Raw genomic sequence first — 22195 nt, forward strand, 5'->3', positions numbered from 1 at the left:
GCAGTTAGTTTCCAAGGCAAAAAAATCCAAAGGTGCATGACAACTGAGGAGGAAGAACTGCTTTAAAACAAACCACAAAGTATAACATCCACAATTACCTAAAACAAATAAGAGTAATGTTTTCAAAGCATATCAGTGACATTTCTTTGTGATCAGCTTCAGTGGTGGTTTCCCAGCAGACAGGTATATGTTGCACTACTTTGTTTTATTTAATTGCCACAGTCCGTAGGGGTTTCAATCCAATTAATGCAAGGGGAAAAGAGTGTGCCTCTCTTCCTGTTGGGAGCCTGACTGACCACACACACACACACACACACACACACACACACACACACACACACACACACACAGGCTGCACTGTTAGCCTAATTTACAGGAGCTGCCACTGCGCAGCACGTGTGTATTAGTCTAACCTAATGCCTTCCAGATGCCCAGCCTCTGCACCCTGCTGCCCACTCGCTCTGAAAGAACAGACAATTGTTCCTGGGGTCTTCCTGTTAAAGAGAACCAGGTGTAGAAGGAACTGTGTGTGAGTGTGAGTGTGAGTGTGAGTGTGAGTGTGAGTGTGAGTGTGAGTGTGAGTGGGTGTGGGTGTGGGTGTGGGTGTGGGTGTGTGTGTGTGTGTGTGTGTGTGTGTGTGTGTGTGTGTGTGTGTGTGTGTGTGTGTGTGTGTGTGTGTGTGTGTGTGTGTGTGTGTGTGTGTGTGTGTGTGTGCATGTGTATGTGTATGTGTATGTGTATGTGTGTGTGTGTGTGTGTGTGTGTGTGTGTGTGTGTGTGTGTGTGTGTGTGTGTGCATGTGTATGTGTATGTGTATGTGTATGTGTATGTGCATGTGTGTGTGTGTGTGTGTGTGTGTGTGTGTGATTTCTTGCATCCGTGCCAGACAAAAGGGCAAGAGGAGGAGAATTAGATGTAGTCGTGCAGTAGGTGGGCATGCACAGTGCCTGCATGTCTGTCTGAGAGAAGGTGCTGTCTGTCATGCTGTGTATGAATCCATGTGTGTGTATCCATGTGTGCTGCATGACAGACAGACAGACAGACAGAGAGACAGACTGACAGGGAGAACGCGTGTGTGTGTGCACTGAGCCGCGCTTACAGTAATGGTGAGATGACATGGATGGAAGCTTCAGACAGATGGAAGCCCCTTCTCACCTTCTTGGCAAACTTTATGGGGTGTATCTGACATGCTGTCATAAAGACTAAAGCAAGGATATCCTAGAACTCAAGAGTGCTCACAAGGATCCGCTGTTATTGTGAACAAAAATTGAGGCGTACCAGAATGCCATTTTATCAGGAATGTTAACATAAATCTGCAAGCTTTAGCAATGCAGAGGTACTAAGGTATGGAAAGAGATTCATTAGAAAAACTATCAAATGTCTTTGTTTGTCAAAGCTCGAATATACTAAAAGCTGTGGACTCCTAAAAAAAAAATGTTAGGATCGCAAAAAGTATATAAGATATTAAATATAATAACTTCCTTTAAGTGTAGTAGGAAAAGATGAATCATACGATGATCCACCTCCCACACTGTCTGCTGAGGAATGCTTTAATTTCTAGGATAACAGATCAGTCCTCTGACCCAGAGATGGATTAACCCAGCAGGGGGGAAATGATCTGTAGGTCGACCATGGCCTCTCTATAAGAGTGTATACCCTGTCACTTTCGAGTATCCATTAAACACACTGCACACTTCCTCCCACGTAAATGGATATATTTCTGAAAACACATTATAGATGCTTACCAAAATGACCAATCAAAGATCAAATCGTTTCTGTCTGTCTGTGAAAGAAGGTTAGATACTTTTCATGTCGGTTTTTTTCTTTTTTGAAGGGGTCGGGGCCAGTGATGCCCTCAGTTTCTTGAGTTAGAATAGTATTTGTTTGCCTCCCCTCTAATGATTTTAACGTCTGTTTCCTGCAGACCGTGGTTCTCAGGGAGCGTTGGACCTGACGGAGTTAATCGGCGTCCCATTGCCTCCCTCTGTCTCCTTCGTCACGGGCTTCGAGGGTTACCCCGCCTACAGCTTCGGCCCTGACGCCAACGTGGGCCGCCTCACCAAGTCCTTCATCCCCGACCCGTTCTACTACGACTTCGCCGTCACAGTCACCGCTAAACCCACCACACGGCGGGGGGGCATGCTGTTTGCCATCACAGATGCCTACCAAAAAGTAAAGGATTTGGATACTCACTAAATAACTTTGCTCCTACATGTAAATAAAGAGAAAGTCATTTTTAAACATCACTTGATTTCCTCTTCATAAGATTGTACACTTAGGTATAGCGCTGTCGGAGGTGGAGGATGGTTCACAGAGAGTCCTACTGTACTACACGGACCCCGGAACAGGGGGGACGCAAGAAGCGGCTTCCTTCAAAATGGGAGACATGACGGGACGATGGGCGAGGTTTACCCTCACCGTACAGGGGGCAGGGGTCAGTGTGTGGTTTACTTTATCTGGGTAAAGATGCTACAGTATGGGGGGCATTTTGACATCAATAAGATAGGCAGGATCTGCTGATTCCTGCGCTAACATTGACAGACAGTCTGGGTGGTTGTTAGTAGCACCACTCTTTGTTTGTGGTCATTGTCTTAATACAAAAACATTATTATTACAAATGCATGTCATTGTGTTCAAAAAAGGCCTTATGTTTTACTTTACCAGCTTAGCAATGTGGTTTAAAAAGCAAATGTTAGTTAAACGGGTGCAAAAAGTGCACACTTTTAACTGATTAGCTGATTTCTGCATGTGCTCTTGTGGCTCAGGTGCGTCTGTTCATGGACTGTGAGGAATACCATCGGGTGGCCTTCAGCAGGAGCCCTCAGCCTCTCACCTTTGAGCCCAGCTCAGGGATGTTCATCGGGAACGCTGGGGGGACGGGCCTGCAGAGGTTTGTGGTGAGTCCAGTAGACTGTTTGTGTGTGTGTGTGTGTGTGTGTGTGTGTGTGTGTGTGTGTGTGTGTGTGTGTGTGTGTGTGTGTGTGTGTGTGTGTGTGTGTGTGTGTGTGTGTGTGTGTGTGTGTGTGTGTGTGTGTGTGTGTGTGTGTGTGTGTGTGTGTGTGTGTGTGTGTGTGTGTGTGTGTGTGTGTGTGTGATCATCATCATCTCTTGCAACATGAGCACTTGATGATTTCCCTGTTCTCCATGTCGTAGGGATGTGAATAGTTGTCGGATCCATTGCTAGTTGCTGAAACAAAACGTGGCGTTTGGGCGGTCGCCTATTTTACAGTAGAGACATGAACACAATAGCCATCGTTGACAGCTTTACGACCACCACATGAGAAGAGGAATGAATGGCTGCATGATTTTATGGCTGCCTTATCCTGTGAGAGCTCATAAATGCAAGCTCGATGTGATTTGCATTTCTGGAACATCGCCGATCTCTCATCTGAGTCTCTCACTTTGAATATCTTACAAAGTTTCAGTAAATATGCCAAATTCTTAATTACAGAGAATCAAACACTACTGAGGATGCAAAGTGTCGAGCTCCCAGTCCTTTGCATTTGTGGAAGAATTCCCCTGTGTGGTCATTATGGGCATGTGTGAAAGAGAATTGTTGAGCATGCAGACGTAGAAGAAGAGGTAGTAATGCAATTCGGCTTTCTGCTCTCAATGCTGCAGCACTTTCCTTCCAACCCAAAAGAACAAGTGTTGTCCCAGTGTAACAGGAGGGATGATGAGGAGAACATTGTTTATTGTTAAGGGGAAACCTATTATTTATGTGCTCTTTGCAAAAACCTTTCTTTAGTTTAAATCAACTCTGATTGTTAGACTACAAAAAGAACGTTCTTTTGAGTGACTTAAAAACAAGCTTCTTTTTACGCTGGCCCCGCAACGTTTGTCTTCTTGAAGTTTAGTTTCCAGGACAGTGGGAAGAAGTTCTTATTGCTTTTTTCCACTCATTACGAGTTTATTAGAGAAATCCGAGGAGAGTTTTAAAGAAATCCAATGAGCCAGGAAGTGGGTTTATTCAGAATGTTCTTTGTCTCACAGGGGAGTCCAATGTTCTGTTCACATTACGTCTTGAGAGCAAATTGACCACTAGACTTATATATTGTGGAGAGATGGCGGGGACACTGGAATGATAATGAGAACAACGGGGAGTTATTATTCCCTAGTGTTGTAATTCAATTTAGTATGTGTTTTAATTAGGAAAGAATGACTTGTTATTTCATACCATGAGCCTTTGACATTTTGTCGAGCCTTTTGGCAACACATTTTTTTGTTGCATCTTTACTAAAATACATCCAATATAAAACCTCTTATTGTAAAACCAACATCAGGCTTTGTAAAGAGCCAGGCTAGTCTTTCCTTTCTTTATGCTAAGCTAAATAAACTTCCCAGGTGCAGGTGTAAGGGAAATGGCATGAAAAGCTACTTTTATTATGCAGAAATACTGTATTGTCAGACCAACACTAGCGTGAAACCTTGCTTCACATTTAGCATAGAGATGTGATATTGATTTTAATCAAACTGGAGAAGAAAGTTTGATCAATTTTCCACAGAAGTCAGCGTTCCGGGCTTTCTACCAGGAATCCACTTAGGTTCAGTCAAAACAGTACTTGGTTAAGTCAATAAAGAAATCACGATTTGTTCCTACTATTTGTATTAAATCCAAAGATTTGGCCGTACCTCCCGCCACGCTAGATAACGCTTTGATAAAGTTGACCTGCAGCTGTTTCTCTTCTCTCTTCTCAATAAGCTCCCTCTCTTTCACTACTCCATCCTTCTCTCTTCACACAATCCTCCCCTCTCAGACAAAGAAGTTCGTAGTGACTGTCTGTTTCCAGCTGTTCAGTGTTTGACCTGGCAGCTTCCTTTTTAAAAACAGTCCTTCTTCCTGGATAGCAACTACAGTAGCTCTCTGCAGGAATACACTCACACCTTTCCCTAGTCTGACTGAAACACATCCGATGCTGGGTGTTGGAAAGTGTGTGTGTGTGTTGCTGGAACCATCTTTACATGTTTGTGTGAAATAGAAAAAGAGTGTGTGCTGACCATTTTCCAAGTCTCCCTGAGCTACTGTATTTTACAACTTCAAACATTGGGAGAAACATCGTTGTGTTGGTCATGTGTATTGCGCTGTATACTTTTGTGCTGAAATGTATTCTAAGGCTTTATGTAACATGCACAATAGTCTTATTTTTGCAAGCTTTCTAACATGCAACTTTAAAATGCTTCAATCACACAGCCTGGCACTGCCTTCAAGTGTTTGGATTCATTTGACCTAAAGTTGCCTTTCAGATCAGTACCACAAAATTCACACACCCTTGCACAGCACCTGCTTTGTTTAATGCAGATGAGTTGTTTACTTCACAAACAGATGTTTCCAATACTTTCTTTCTCTTCCTCTTTAATTTCTCATTGCTTCACCATCGTTACATTTCATCGGCAGGGCTTCACTTCACATGAGAAACACGTGTTTGTCATCTGGCTTGAATTCAATATCAATAAAGTTGAAATGCCCTTAGCAAGTCTTTACTGATCTAATAAAGCACCTGCTGCCTCTCACATCTAAAGGACCATTCACACACTAAATAATGTAAAGGAATACGTTCCTCCTTTCACTAATGTGGGGCCCTTTGTTCATTGCCTTGCATCAAATACATGCACGCATGCCCGCTAAAGGGATTAAAAGTCTTTGTAATAACTACACAGAATAATGACGCCCAAAAATTGAGCTGGCAGACTTTTCATGGTTCAGCTGGTTTTATAGAACTATAATAACATATTTGAATGACCTATAACTGTGACATGTTGAGCCTTTTGACTTCCTAAACAAAATATAGAACAGTTCAAATGTGTTATTGTTAAAAGCGATGGTCAGATTTATCCACTATGATGTAAAGGTGTTCTGAGATCTGTTTAATTTCCAGATGTTGGTGTGTGTCACTTTTTGTGTAATGTGTGGGATAATGAGGAAGGGAGATGGATAAACTGAAATGCTGACAGACAGAGGCATGCTGCTGCATGAGAAATGTTATTAAGATTTGATTAAAAGTAATGACATGTACTGCAGGGCTCCATCCAGCAGCTGGTGCTCAAGTCCGATCCCACGGCCCCAGATGACCAGTGTGAAGAGGACGATCCCAATGTGAGTGTGCACACACACACACACACACACACACACACACACACACACACACACACACACACACACACACACACACACACACACACACACACAGGCATTCTTATGTCGCTATGTCTCCCTCTACTGGTGAACTATATGAACAAAAGTGTGTATGCAGCGTCCATGTACTCTTGTATTGGTTCTCCTCCTAAGTCAGTTATATAATAGACTTATATTTTGGGAAATCATTTGCTTCCAACAATTTGGAAAAGAACCTGTCCTGTTTCATAATCAATAAAACAAATATGAATTGCTACTTTCAAACAGGTTAATTCTGCTCAGAATGCTTCACAGATGAAGGATGAGCTGAAAATAACACCCAACAATTGTAGACTGTAAAAAAGTCTACAATTCAAATCAACAGAGTCAATATTTTGATCTGCGAAAAATATCTTTATTGTTTCTTATTTTTGTATTTGTGTCTACGATTGTTAAGAGAACAATCACAAGCACAAATATTTTAAAGTAAAAGTTTAGCTTTATACAGTTTAATAAATGGCATGACACAAACTGGAAACCAAAGGATGTTGCTGTTGTTGTTGTTGTTGTTGTTGTTGTTGTTGTTGTTGTTTTTATTCAAATAATGTCATTTTCTCCGTAGGCCTCGGGGTACGGGAGTGGTGATGATACTTATGACGACATGGAGGGAAGAAAAGAAGTGAAGACACCGGCGAAGACCACCATGGTGTGTGTGCGCAAACAAAGTAACACGCAACAATGTCAATGTCTCTCAGAAAAGCAAAGATACACTATATTTAAGGATAAGCTATTCATTTCAATGGATTATTTATTATCAGGGGAGCAGAGAATTACGATCAAAGTGTTTTGTCACCTTAGAAGGCAAAATCCTGTACAAAGAAATGATGACATTCGGTGCAATGTGAAGAAAGTTGGTTTCAGAAGAAACGAGCAGACGTTGCATCCTCTTGAATCTTGTAACTTTCACTTTTTTGCAATGCTCCACATAAGAACATACTGAGCCCTACTCTTCTTTTCGCTTCCCAGCCCTTCCCAGAGTTGGACCCCACCTACAGCACCCCGGTCCGAGCCCCACCCACGGAGATGTTCCGAGTCGACGTAGGTGATGATGAAGACCTAGAGGAGACTTCTGGACAGGAATTGGAGAAGACGACAGAAAGAGGTATAAACAGTATTTTATTTGATGTTTGCAACAAAGTAGATTTTTTTCGCCAAATCATTTTTGGAGTATTTACCCAAAGAATGTATCTGTCACATGTTCTGCACAGGTATGGACGACTGATATAAAAGTAGGGCTGTGCAATATGAAGATAGAATATATACTGATGTGAGATGTTGTCTCAAATCTTGGAGAATGTTGTCTTTAAAGAAAATAAAGCTTCATTGCAATAAAGTAATGTCATTAAACGTAGTCATTAATTATGATATCTGCTTTACTGATTATTATTCAATATCAAGGTTTTTGATCAAACATAATCCTATATTTAATTATCTCCATATCGCCCAGCCCAATTTAAAGGTAATGCTGAATTCTCTGGTGGTGTAATTCCAGAATGATCCAGCAGGTGGTGCTAAACATACACACAAAACCTTCTCTGTTTCTCTTTCCTTTCCTTTGACCTGCATTAAATGAACTCCAATATCCATATTACTATACCTTTAGATATGCCAGGAAGTAAGCTGATTTTAATTTTGTCCCACTTTTTTACAGTGGATTCGTTTCAAACAGATGCTCCAGCCTCCATAAGTGTCACTGTAAGTTCATTTTCTTTATAATTTAATGGATGATATGATGTAAAGCACATTACATTTTGAATATCTGAAGCAATACATGTGTCTGTGTGGTTGTTCTGTACAGCAAACATGCATTGATAATAATCTGTTTTAATATTCAGTGTTAAGTTAAAGTAACTAAAGGCAGTTTTTCTTCCGACATCTACAAAGAAGACTTGATGTTTCTCATTCCTTGAGCAGCTAAACATCGTTGTTATCGAGTGTTTGTTCAAACTTGACGGGGTGTTCAACTGAATCCTCCCACTTTTCTGAATATCCCGATAATAGTTCATGCTATTTGTTATTTACTATTTGATTCCAGTGAACTAATCAATCATTGAATTACTCTGTTTATTCTTCATCCAGTCCCTGCAGGTGTCTTCAGGACAGAAAGGGGAGCGAGGTGAATCAGGTCCATCTGGGCCCCCAGGACCCCCCGGCCCTCCAGGAACAGCCTCAGGAGGGGGCGAGGGAGGGGAACCGGGACCCCGGGGGCCACAGGGACCAGCAGGTCCTTCAGGCCCACAAGGGGCTTCTGGGAAAGATGGACAGCCTGTGAGTTCATCTGTGTGTTTGGTTGCTTAAATTGCAATATTAAAAATATTCTACTTCTCTGTAGCTGTTTATTAAGTGTAAAGATGTGTGGAGTGTATAAGGCTTTGCTATCTTTGTTATCTCATTATTTTATTTGTATTTTTGCCTTGTTCTATTTGTGTTTGTAATGTGTTTTACTAAACCTTATGTGATATTGAGCTTCTGTTCTTATCTTTTCCTTCTTTAAGAGAGTTATGTAGAACATTCTGTTGTTAGGCCAAACAAATCATTGACTGGTGTTGTCCTTTTGTCTTTCCTCCAGGGAAGCAAAGGTGAAACTGGTGCCCAAGTAAGTAAAGTCTTTCTTGGTAGATTTATAGGTTCGATATTTTAGTATGTTTTGGGAAAGGCGGTGCAGAAATGTACCAATTTTCAGCTAAAGATTAAGCTAATACTAACATTTGTAGACTAAGGTGACAATAAATCACATACGTGTCACAGATTTCATTATGGCCTATTATAATATCACACTCTATCGTTCCTGCTTTCACTTTTACAACTGGATATATGAATGACCTCTCATGGGGTGATATCTCGTGAAGCATTGAGCACAACTGTAACTCTGTTTTTCCCAGGGAGCCACTGGGATTCCAGGATTCCCAGGACTGCAGGGCGAGCCTGGTCCTGTGGGAGAAAAGGTAAAAAATGCTCCAGTTCTAAATGGATAATTTGGTACTTTGAAGTTGGGCTATACAAGGTACTTATCCGTAGTATCAGCGCTATGAAAGGTAGATGCAGTTTGGAGAAACAGACAGGAGTACCGTCAAGACGCTATCACAGTTTCTGTAAATTAAGACTGTTGCAGCAGCGAAAAGGAAAATGTTTTCAGTACTCTACCTTATTGTCAGACCACTGTTGACAAAAGGTCACAAAAATCCCTCTGTCTCCTCAGGGTGATCCTGGTCTTGGACGCCCAGGTCTTCCAGGCCCACCTGGACCCCCAGGTCCATCCAGCAAGTCTTCCATGTTCCTGGTAGGTTATTTAAAAAACACTTTTACCTTCTGTTGATCCTTATACAATCTGATGAACTGCAGTTGCTAATGGCAGTTGATTAAAAAATGATCATCAAGGAGGCTCATTATTTAGAAGTCTATGAACAAGGGATTGAACTTCTTGGGAAACCTCCTCCTAATGAGGCTGATGATATGTGTTCATTAGGAGGGGTCAGGAGGATTTGAAGACTTTGACAGTGATGCAGAGATTATGAGGGTAAGTTAACGTTGTTTTCTCTCTCTGTTTGGTGCATCTAATAAAAAACTGTGTCCTTTGGACGTACCAAATATCACTATGTTTGGTCGAATATAAAGCTTTGTTTTTTATTAAACTATAACAGCATGGGCATCTTGGGAAACCTTATAAATATGGCAAAGTGCATTCAGGTAGGTTAAAACTGATTTGGTGCAAATAGCTTTTTATGTTTATGTTTCAAGTAGAGTTGATGCCGTTCATTGTGGCCGATTTAGTCAGTCGAGTGGTTTAGGAGTTTCAGTCTGTTTTCTTTGGCGTGCTACAACTCTGTTAGAAGAAAATGTTGTCACCTTGTTGCACTTATTAAAGTTTAACAATTAACATTTCCCCGTGACCATCAGGGGCCTCCAGGGCTACCAGGCGTCCCGGGGCAGCCAGGGCCTCCAGGACCCCCATCTGAGAACGTGTTTCCTGCGGTCCCTGGGAAAGATGGGAAGGATGGAGAGAGGGGGGAACCTGGAGTTCCTGTAAGTTGAACATATTCTACCTTTTGTACAGTTTATTATTAAGGCTAAAACAAAAATACATAATCCTAATATAATGTATTTATCATATATGATGCATATGATATACATATGCATCATATATGATGCATATGTATATCATATGCATCATATATGATGCATATGATATACATATGCATCATATATGATGCATATGTATATCATATGTTTATTGAACTTAAGCAAGCAATTTAAAGGCACAGCTAAATCTTTACAACACAAATTTCAAGGGAGCGTGCATTTCTGACCGGACGTGTGTTTTCAGGTAATTGAGGACTGGTTTAGTGGCTCTGGTTCTGGCTCTGGTTCTGGTTCAGGGTCAGGTCCTGATTCAGAGTCTGGTTCTGGTTCTGATTCAGGGTCTGGGTCTGGGTCTGGTCAGGTATTAACGATTAGTCCCTTTTTAGATCTAAGGGACTGAAAGACAGTATTTCCCCCAACATCTTATAAGAGACCCATGTTCATTTCCTGCTTTCTTGCCTGCTGCACAGCATTGTAACTTGTGTGTGTGGTGTTTAAGGTGAATGAGACCATTTTGAAGTGTGTGCATTCATTTATCGAGGTACGAGTGTGTTTATCGTAATACATATATGCATCCATGTACCGACAGTAATGTATCCTCCAGCCACAGCAACAACACTTTGGCAGAAACCCGTGCTTCACAACATGGTGAAAGCTGCAGCATCTGTTGGGGGAAATGTGTCTTTTGTATTTAGAATATTAGATGCTTTTACTAACTGTGTGACTGGACTACTCACAGGTTTACTGCAGCACTGTTTTAGTGCATCAAAGGTTTATTCACTTAGAACCCATTCGCCTATGTTCTCATTGAAAATAATTTGCATCAATCTTGGTTCGTAAAATAAGAATGATACCCTTTAAAAAAATATATATGCATGTAGATCTGAATTGAGTACACTCTTTCTTTTGCAGGGAGTTGACGGGAAAGATGGGGATCCAGGATCTGCTGGGGAGAAAGGAGACAAGGTGAGGCTAATGAATATCAGTGTATTTTTACTACTTAGGTTATTATATTTGCTCATATTTGAATGTTACAGTGGATGTGATTCTATAGTTTTTGTATCTGTTCAACAGGGAGAGCCTGGTGTAAACGGGCAACCAGGACTAAAGGTAACATGTCCTCCTTGGCTGGACTGTGAGCATCGTTAATAAATATTGTTAGTTTACCCAAAGTAATATATGCTCAGTACATTACGAGTACCTGTAAATGATCCCTCTTCCTTTTCCCCCGCCAAGTGTTTTATATGAGGTCTCCCTCTCCATTTCATCCCACCCCTGTTTTGTCCTGTTCCTAATATCCGAGATCCAAATCTTTAGCGACATGTTTGATTCAACTTACTGAAGAATATGTTTAAGTGGGGGCTTTCTATTCTTGCAGGGAGATCAGGGTCCTGCTGGGTTTCCAGGCCTGCCAGGCTCAGACGGTCCAGAGGGGCAGCCTGGTCCTCGGGGGCCACCTGGCCTTCCTGGCCCCCCAGGGAGAGGCTATACTATGGACTTTGAGGTATGGACTCTTTCACCTCTTACAGATCAAGGTTTAAAGTATTTATTGTCCTGTGCACATCACGTAAAGCAAATGTATGAGCAAACCGTGTGAATAACCACAGTCATGAGAGGACTCACAATTTCATCCTGATAAACTTATATTCTGTAAATGTTTGTAGGACTTGGAAGGCTCTGGGTTGCGAGGTGGATTTGGATCTGCACTCTCGGGAGGCCCAGAGGTAAAACCGCTTTATATGTGCCAACGTGAAGAGAGCTCAGCGCCATCATATATTTAGGTTTTGCATAAGATCACTCCCCATTAAGTTTGTTCTAAATAAATCTACTTGTATTTGTTACGCAGGGTCCTGCAGGTATTCCTGGAATTCAAGGACCCAGGGTGAGATCATTGTGTGTCCTTGTTACGTGCATGAATTAAAGCTTGTTACTTAATTATTCAAGGGCTAACACTTTGCGTGGGTGTTTATGTTAGAGTTTTGATTTGGTTATGATGCATTTTGACATATATATTCAAAGTATGTTTTATTTAAAAACGCCCACTTTATATTAGGCTAAATACTAATGTGGAGATGTTGTGTCAGTTAATTGTGCTGCTGTGGCTTCTGTAAATCACACTCATAGGGAAGTCATCATTTTAATTGATATTTCTAACATCAGTAGCTTTTTTTTGCCTCTCATAGGGTAAAGATGGTTTGGATGGGGCCCCAGGAAAGCCAGGACAGCAGGTAAGACTCCTGTCAATTTCTGTTACGCTTTTTAAGACAGTACAGGTTTTTTGGGACTAGCTTTTTTAATAAACTGCTGTATAGTGAAGGCCACTTGATGAAAGGTGACTCAACCTGTGTAACGAGAACTGGAGTTAACACTATGTTTTGTAAGGAAAGTACATAACAGAAGTCATGAGTGAAATAGAATTAAAACCAGTCATTTTGACGGCATTATTACTCTGATCGTAGAGAACGTGTAACAAAGAAAACAGCGTGTCTTTACTAATTGATGAATGTTTCTTTGTGGTGTCTGCAGGGGGAGAAAGGTGCTACAGGATCCCCAGGGTTTCCAGGACTGGATGGATTTAAAGGGGAAGAGGTCAGTTACTGGAACTAACTAATATATATTTGCATGATCACATTAAGGATTTTTATTGATAGCTAGATGCATTTTAATGGATCACTTCTGATTCTGAAATATGGCTGCAAGTTTATTAAAAGCTATTGATGTAATTTTTCTAAAATAATCTAACTAGTCCTAATATATCCTATATCCTAATACTGAAAGACTCATTTGTGTCCTCTTCAGGGCCTAAAGGGGGACAAAGGAGATCCAGGACAAAAGGTAAACACACGAGTAGATATGTGACAAGGCTTAAGTCACTCATAAACACCTTTTTAAAAATGTAAAGGCTAAATGGTTATAACTTATTTTTGTTTTTAGGGTGAAGCGGGACGAGACGGGCTCAGTGTTCAAGGCGCTCCAGGACCACCTGGACCCCCAGGACCCCTCATCAACCTGCAGATGTGAGTAGCACCTGAAACACCCCCTGTTGATTAGTTACAATTAAGCAATTATTTGTTGTACTGGAAGTTTTCTTAACTTTTAGGTTTGCACATCCTGTTAAATATGTGCAAATGTATGCTGTATGTATTATGTAATGCTGACTTTTGGTCAAATCAGAAAGCCTGACTGTTAGTGTCTCACCAGTGAGTTAGTTTGATTACATTGACAACTTTCTCTTTCTGCCCCTTAAACAGCTTCAATTAAACGATACAGATGGTGCCTTCAACTTCTCAGGGATTTTTGACGCTCCAGGACCCGCTGTGAGTATCTGGGGGAAAAAAACGTGAAGCCAAATGATTGAGTTGTATTCTCAGAGGTATGTAAACGTGTATAGAAAGTGATTTCAACTTGTCTTTTTTCCTGTTTGCAGGGACCTCAGGGTCCAAAGGGGGACAGAGGGTGGTCAGGAGTTCAGGGACCTCCAGGAATGAAAGTAAGTGACACATGCATGCTTAGCTCTGCCTATAAAAACAGATTGTATACTCTCACGACACCAGACACACATTTATGCTTAAAGCATTGTTAGTTGACGTATTCTTCAAAATACCAGTGATCGTAAAGACTTAATATTGCTAACATTGAACATGCAACACCTCAATGCTGATTACACATTTGAATGAACTGTTACATCATATCAAATATTCATGGACATCCCAGGGACCCCAATCCAGGTAAAGAAAGGAGTCCACATTCTGAAAAGACTAATGTTTTACACTAAAACAAAGAAAACATGGTTCGATATCCTGTTGATCAGACTGGCAACAAATATTCCCTCAAATGTAGGTTTCTAAGATGTCATGTTTTTAAAAGTGTTTCAAATCAAACTGGGTCATCTTTAAAATGCAAGACTTGATTTGACAATACAGTACTATCATATCATATCTCGTCTTTCTATAATCGGAGACATATTTATAGTGAAAATCATTGTTTAATTTAGTTCTTATTTGGGTTTTTGGCTTATTATTATTTGTGGCAGTAAACCTACTGGTGGAAAAAGCAAGATGTTCACCCCCATATTTTTTTGTCCAAACGAGGTTAAAATTCATGGAAAGTTGATATCATTACCATCACCATTATGATTGTATTTACTGTAAGTGATGGCAAGTAAGTCAACGTCTTCCATATTTAAAGTTATGTTTTAGCATTGTTTTTCATGTTCTATTTTTTATTTATGTGCAGGGTGAACGAGGGGAGCCAGGATTAGTCAACGCAGCAGACGGATCAATGATGTCGGGCCTGGCTGGTTCACCAGGAGTCAAGGTTACTTTTGTTCCTAATCTTTTTTACCTTTGGCGTTGAAAGGAGCCAGTTGAGGTGGTTCGGGCACCTAGTAAGGATGCCACCTGGGTCGTCTACCTAGGAAGGTGTTCCAGGCACGTCCAGCTGGGAAGAGACCGAGGGGTAGACCTAGGACCAGGTGAAGGGATTATATCTCTTCACTGGCCTGGGAGCGCCTTGGAATCCCCCAGTCAGAGCTGGTTTATGTGGCCAGGGAAAGGAAAGTTTGGGGCTCTCTGCTGGAGCTGTTACCTCCGCGACTCTGACGGAAAAGCGAGGAGGGAGGGATGGAGGGAGGGAGGGAGGGAGGGAGGGAGGGAGGGAGGGAGGGATGGATCTGTTTTACCTAAGAGAGTCTAATAATGTTTTTACTATTGATATTATGTATGTCTGCATGTTCTTCAGGATAAATCAGTTCAAACTCTTTGTAAAATTACCCAAAAGCATGACTGTTTTGCAGGTACATTGGATCTTGTGTGTCTTGGTTGCTGGTAATGGAATTATTTTTGTGAAGTCCCTTTTAAAATAAGCGATTTGTTTGCAGGGTGATCATGGTTTACCCGGACCTGCTGGAATTCAAGTAAGAATAAGCACCAAATCATTTCACCTTTTAATGTTCTATAGCACCTTTACGTCCCTTTATTTCTGATGCTATGGATAAAGATCCTATGAATGCAATGTGTTTTGTTCCCAACAGGGGCCGACCGGACCTCCAGGACCTAAGGGAGAGTTTGGTTTTCCTGGAAGACCTGTAAGCACCATGAACTCACCGAAAATATTTAATTTGGTTAAAATGCGAACCGACACTTTCAGATTTTACCGGTTGGTTCTTTGATTAGGAAATCGAGATTTAAAAACGAAATGTGTTGTGTAGGGTCGTCCAGGCATGATGGGGCTTAAAGGAGAGAGAGGGGACGCTGCAGGCCTGCCGGTGAGTTAAGAAGAAAAAATACTGGATCACAATATGGAAACGAAACCTGCACTGATGCGTACATGTGCCGATATTAACATTTCACCTTTAATCACTCTACACTTTAGATTATAGAAAAGTCTCAACTTTCTCTTCTTACTCTAATGTTGTTGTTTTGTTGTCTTCAATTGGTTTTTTTTAGGGACTTCCGGGCCCTCCAGGGCAACCAGGCCGCCCGGGAATATTCAACTGCCCCAAAGGAGTAAGAACAAGCACACACAAACACACACACCCCTTCCTTATCACATTGTAGAGCTTTGATTCTCCACCCAAAGCTGATTGGGAGGAATTATTTTCAAATTCTCCCCCGTGCCGGAACCTGGTCTGGACTTATGTATGGGCAAGCACATAAATATTTAGCTTTTTAAAGGGGGCTTTCGTAATCTGGCAGAGCAGATGTTATGGTTCCCAGATTTGTCCCCCCCCCCCCCGGTAACTTTGGCCAGGAAGGCCAATGTTTCACCAAAATCACACTGGTGTTTGTTATTCCACTCTAGTTTACGCACACAAAAGCAATACTCCGTCAGACTAGAGGTGGTAATACGGGGTTGCGCCAGATTTCTCTTCCTAATTGAAGCTCTACACACAGTCCTGACACAATTCTCCTCAGTCATATCGTACGTTGTTTTCATGTTCTCACTGTCGTCTCCCTTTCCTCGCTTTCTGAAGACCGTGTTCCCCCTCCCTCCAAGACCCCACTGCAAACAGGCTGTAAGTTCCTGTCGCTTTAACATGTAAAGCATGTCTTCATAAATGTGTTTCTTTGCAGCCTCTGCTAAGCAACTTCCTGCTTTCTCTATATCCTAAATCATAAATTCATGGCAGTCTAAGGGTTTCAAAAAGCTAAATTGTAGTCAATTAAAGAAGCTACTATGCATGTTTAATTTCCTTTTTGAGTGAAGTTGAATCTGCATCCTTAGTCTCATGTATCAAATGAACAGGCTGCTGAGCCATTCACTCAGACTGTAACCCTAATGACTTCCTTTCCCTTTGTCTACACACAAAGTGCATGTTTCTCTGTGTAACCCCCGGTACTACCTCACCTTCTATCACTCAGAGCGGTGCCACGATGGCTCTGAAATATTCCTGCATGTTGCATGTCCACTCTGGGAGAGTGAAGGCTCATTGCAAATACAGAAATGAGGTACTATCTAAATCACATCTACAGAAAAGGTGCATGGGTCATTTGCATGTTGATTTTATTGTTTGATAATGCAATGTACTATGACTATCTTGAGAGGCAAGTGAGAAAAACCAAATCTGATTCTGCGTTTCAGTAAAAATCAGCGGAAAATCAGAATTTGTCCGAATAATTTTTCAAAGTTCACATCTATTATTGTGTTGTCTATGAAACAGGTGTATGACAATAGTTTTGTGAGGTGAAAGAATTATTTAGCATATATATTATATACTTATTTTCTCAAGTCATAAAAGCATGAGTGATGATATCATTTAGACCAAACATTCAAAATGGATTGCTCATTTTTCCCATTTGCCTCTCTCGGATTACACTGGTCATTGTTTTCCAAATTCATTGACTGCTGTTAATATGTTTCTGCTCCAATATTTCAGCTCAATCCCAATGGAACTATTGCAGTAGGTAGGTTGTGTCTCTCATGTTTTCCATGAATAATAAAGTCTATGTTTTATATGGAGACATTTCAATATAGATTTCACAGGTCATTACGGTAGCAGGGCTACGTATCTGCAATATATAACGTTTTTTAAACTTGAATCAACCTCTGAATCAAGTGCTGCTCTTTTGTCTCGAAGGTAACTGTCAGACGGGAATTAAAGGGGAAAAGGGGGACACAGGTCTTCCTGGGTTGCCGTCGCCACCAAGTAAGTGAACATGTATAACAGCTTGAAATGAAGGCCATTAAATAACACAGAGAAAGAATAATGGAGTACAGAAATACAAACCAATGATGTGTGTTTTAATGATTGAATTTAAAGGCCTGACGTTCTATTTTGTATTTTCTCTCTACTTCCCCAACGTTCCCAGTTTTAGCATTATATTGGGACTTCTTTAATAGTTATAATTAGTTTTAACCTCCCGCTCTTTTCTATTTCTTTCTAGGCTCCTTTCTCCAAAGGGCAGGCTGGGTAAGTCTCATATGGATGTGTTCCTTTTTTTGATTTAGGTTGGAGACCTGTCCTTATATGTGCCATCAGCTTGACCCTTCAGTTCATGTGTGTGTGTGTGTGTGTGTGTGTGTGTGTGTGTGTGTGTGTGTTTTTGTGCATGTTATGACAGGGGTCAGGTGGTGACCAGGGCCTTAAAGGAGAGAAGGGAGACAAGGGGGAGGAAGGATTCCCCGGAACACCAGGTATCCCTGGGAGAACCGGACTTGTGGTGAGTTTAATAATAATAAGCTTTACATGAATGGATCCACAAAGGGATATCTTTTGATTAAAATACAATCAAAGAATTAAGTAAAATCAATAATAATAGAAGAAAGAAAGGCTTTCCCCTGCAGTACAGTTTTATTTGAGTCAAAGTCGATAGTCTTTAAGTGTTTCCAGTGTAGAAAGTCGAATAACATTTCAGACAGAAAGCATGAAATAAAGGATTGTCTGATTTCAGTGCCAATATTTTCTCAATCAAATTTTCCAAGACTCACTTATCCTGACCCATTTCAGGGACCCAAAGGCGAGTCGGTGCTCGGACCACCGGGCCCCCCCGGCATGCCAGGTTCACCAGGATTCCCAGGCTATGGCAGACCAGGACCGGTCGGCCCTCCTGGACCCCCAGGGCCTCCGGGACCCTCTGGGACCCCCTTAAGATATGCCTCAGGTACAAGTCATTGCTCACTGGAAGACCCACTTCAGAATTATTTGTATTTGTGTTGGCATGGAAGATGACATGGTCTTGAATATCACTCAAATGAATACCACTATTGTTTATATATTGATAACGTTGATCAAGTGAATGTTTGTTAGTTCTGGTATAGGGCCATCTATTTTATTATTTACTACAATCGTCCAGGTTAACATATCCGTGATGTTTGTGATGAGATTCAAACAGTTATAATGTGCTTGATTAAAACGCTGATATTTTTGTTACGGTAGCTTTGACCATTGCCGGCCCCCCCGGACCGCCTGGACCTCCTGGACCTTCGGGTAGCGCTTCATCGGTAAGTGAACTAGTTTCTTCTAGTGGAGCATAAAAATAATATTTGAGAAAAATCATGACATGAAGATAAAAGCAGGAAGTTTAGAGTTTGACCAACAAGCCCTGAAGGACAACCAAGGTCCTTTCATTATGTTGAAATGCATATCAATGATACACCAGCATGCTATTAACATTTGAATGATGTCACAATATCATTATAATAACCATTTTCCAGAGATTGTTTCAGTTTCTCCTCTTTTTTGTTCCTTCAGATGAAAACATTTACGACCCGTGACAGTATGATGCAGCACACGGTCAGAGACGCAGAGGGAACCATGGCGTACGTCACGTCAACGGGAAGTCTCTTCCTCAAAGTCTCACAGGGGTGGAAAGAGATCCAGGTATTTATAAATCTGATATGCAATGACATCAATACTAAAGGTAATTTAGAAGCATGACATACTGTATGCACATTACTGTCAGAAGAACTCTAATAAAACAGCAGGGCCTTTAAACCCTGGGTACTGAACACTTTTCTTAAATGTACAGTTTGGGAAATCATTCAATCATTAAAGAAAAGGGTTTGTCAAAATGATCTTTATTGATAGAAATCAAGAATATTTCCTGAAAAACAGGGGACATTTTAGGCTATTTGTTGTTCTTCCAGCACAATAAATATAGACAGCATGAATTGCAAAAATAAAAGTAATACTTAAATGTTCTGTGTTTTATCTCCACAGCTTGGCAGTCTGATCTACCTCTCCAATAACATTATCCCTCAAGACGAGGTACTTATTGATTTGTATCTCAAAAAACTATTTGTATGCAGTATTTATCCATTAACATTTATTTTTGCTTTTTAAATTAGCCTCGCATTGCACATCAGATAAGAGGGAGACGATGGAAAGAATACGATCAGTAAATGAAAGGGTGAGTGCCATGAGTGGTGGAAGTTAAATGAACTGCTTGCTTCTTTCATCTTGTACTCCACTACATCCAGAAGCCAATATTGTGCGTTTTACTCCGCTATAATTATCCGACAGGCTAAATAAGTTACTTAACAGATTTCAATCACATAAAATAAACATCTTCCTCTCCCTGCAGCTTAACCTGGTGGCGCTGAACCAGCCGCACTCAGGCGACATGACGGGGCTCGACACAGCTGACCGCATGTGTTACGAACAGGCCAAGGCGATGGGTTTGGCTCCAAACTACCGTGCCTTCATTTCCTCACACAGGCAGGACCTGGTGCACGTGGTCTATCCCGGTTTCAGGGAAAATCTGCCAATTACCAACCTCAGGGTGAGTCAGCTACCATGTTTCTTTTATGCATATCTTCTCTGCATGAAAGTGCATCTCTTTACCGTGCATGTTTCTTTTTATAAATGTAAAAACATCTGAAGTAGAAATAGGTATATAGAGCAAAAAGAATTACTGGGCTATTGTGGTAAGGTCATATGATCTGTTGCTACTACACTCTGGAGTTTAATCTGCTGCCCCCGTAATAACTAACTTGTAATTGCACTTTCTAGCTAGGGATATTTTGGCATCAGTAATCTCCACACAGAAAAACTCAATGGGCAATTATTTGCACTAAAGTTGTATCAAGCGGTATCCCTCTACGGACAAAGCGGCTGCATCTAACTCGCTATGCATCTTCGTTTCAGGGGGATGTGATGTTTAGGAACTGGCGAGAAATTTTCACTGGCGACGGGGGGGCGATGGATGCCAGAATACCCATCTACTCCTTCGACGGTCGGGATGTTATAGCCGATCCTTTCTGGTAAGCAAACGTTGTTGTCCATTTGTGGATTCCTGATCAGTCAATCAATCAAACTTTATTTATATGGCACTTTTCATACACAAAAGCTGGGTGCTTTACAAACAAAAGGAAAAAAATAATACCCCCCCCCCCCCTCAAACCATAGACATAGCAACATGCAAATTATTAAATGTGCGTCTTATAATTAACCAGTTGTAAAATCTATTCATAGGCGGACAGTTTTTAATATATTTTGGTATTCTGTCCCCCTCCTTCAGGCCTCAGAAGAGCATGTGGCACGGCTCCAGCAGCAGGGGTCTCCGGGTGGTGGACAAACACTGCGAAACGTGGCGGGCAGACCACATGTCTGTCATGGGTCAGTCCTCCAGCCTGACCTCAGGTCTGCTTCTCGGCCAGCAGACAAGGAGCTGTTCCAACCAGTACATCGTTCTGTGCATTGAGACTCACAAAAACCTTTAAACCTTTAACCCCCCCCCCCCATACCACTCAACCTGGGAACCCGTCCCAGCCACCGTAAACTCACGGGGGACATATTTTCCTCTAAAAAGACGTTGTTTTCAGGGCATGAAAGTGTGGCATTTTGGGTTTGTCTTTCACAAAGAGGATTTTAGAAGTAGGGCTACACAACAAATCTAAATGTTTACGCAATATGGTTAAGTGCAATACTGAAATTGCAGGATGCACAATATTTTGGAGAGATATCCCAGCCTACAAATCCTATTCTGCAGACTGAAGAAAAACATTAATATCCATATTTAGGAAAGGTCCAAAGTTGCGTCTTTTCAAAGGAACATCCCCTTGTGTCGTGAAGCAATCCACATGATTCCTGGTGGCACATAATGTAAAATGCAACAGCAGCAGTAGCTGTACTTATTCATGACGAAAGAGAATACTGCTAACATCCCGATAAGCATGGTTAAGCTTTATTTACGTTGAAACGATTCATGTGGCACCTTTTAACTTCAACGTCACTTTACGACGTATGGATCAAATATAAAGTAACATACATGGAATTTCCCCCACATAGTCACTGAGGCGTGTTGAGGAGAGGACGTCTCTTTTTCTAGTTCTTTGTCTCTGACTGAGGATGTGCAGCGGCCGCAGGATTCTGCGCCTGTCCGGAAGACTTCTCTGACTGTTGTGTTTACAGGTTATCAAGGAGAGTAAATTCTGTAGAATTGTTTTTTAGGGAAAGACATTTGTTTCCATGACTTAGAGCACACACCAGTCTTGCCACCAAAGTCCTGTTTTGATGCACTGTACTTTATTTTAAAAGTTGTTTCTAGTTTAGCATTTTTATCTTTGACCGTTTTGTTTGTGTCGTAGCTTTTCATACATCTCACACCTTAGCAGCTTTTCCTCTCAATAGGCTATTTAATTTAAATTCAATGATTTATTTATGCCGTCACAGCACATAACATGAAATCAGATGAGCAAATTTAAGATTGTAATTTATCGTTTGTTGTTTGTCAAATGACTGTAACTTCTCTTTGCCTTTTTTTTGTTTTTGTAAATGTAATGTTTTTAATTGTCAAACAAATTCCATCTAGTGAAAAAAAACAATTGAAACAAGCAAACAATATTTCCATGCCAAAAAAATGAAGACTAACAAAATAGTGTTTAAGGGAGAAAGTCACATGTGTTTGTATAAATATTGGTTCTTTGTTGAATAAAGTTTTCTTTTCATAATCTGTTATTCTTTTATTTTCCATTCAGTAAAAATAGAAAAGTGCAAATAAC

The 22195-nt window shown here is 41.0% G+C and overlaps 1 pseudogene; it reads left to right on the forward strand.

The window, feature by feature from the left end:
* LOC134858063 (collagen alpha-1(XVIII) chain-like) overlaps positions 1-22144 on the forward strand; it is a 54305-nt pseudogene extending 32161 nt beyond the window's left edge.
* The last annotated feature ends 51 nt before the right edge of the window (positions 22145-22195 follow it).

This window comes from Eleginops maclovinus, chromosome 21 (genome assembly GCF_036324505.1).
Source record: "Eleginops maclovinus isolate JMC-PN-2008 ecotype Puerto Natales chromosome 21, JC_Emac_rtc_rv5, whole genome shotgun sequence".
NCBI lineage: Eukaryota > Metazoa > Chordata > Actinopteri > Perciformes > Eleginopidae > Eleginops > Eleginops maclovinus.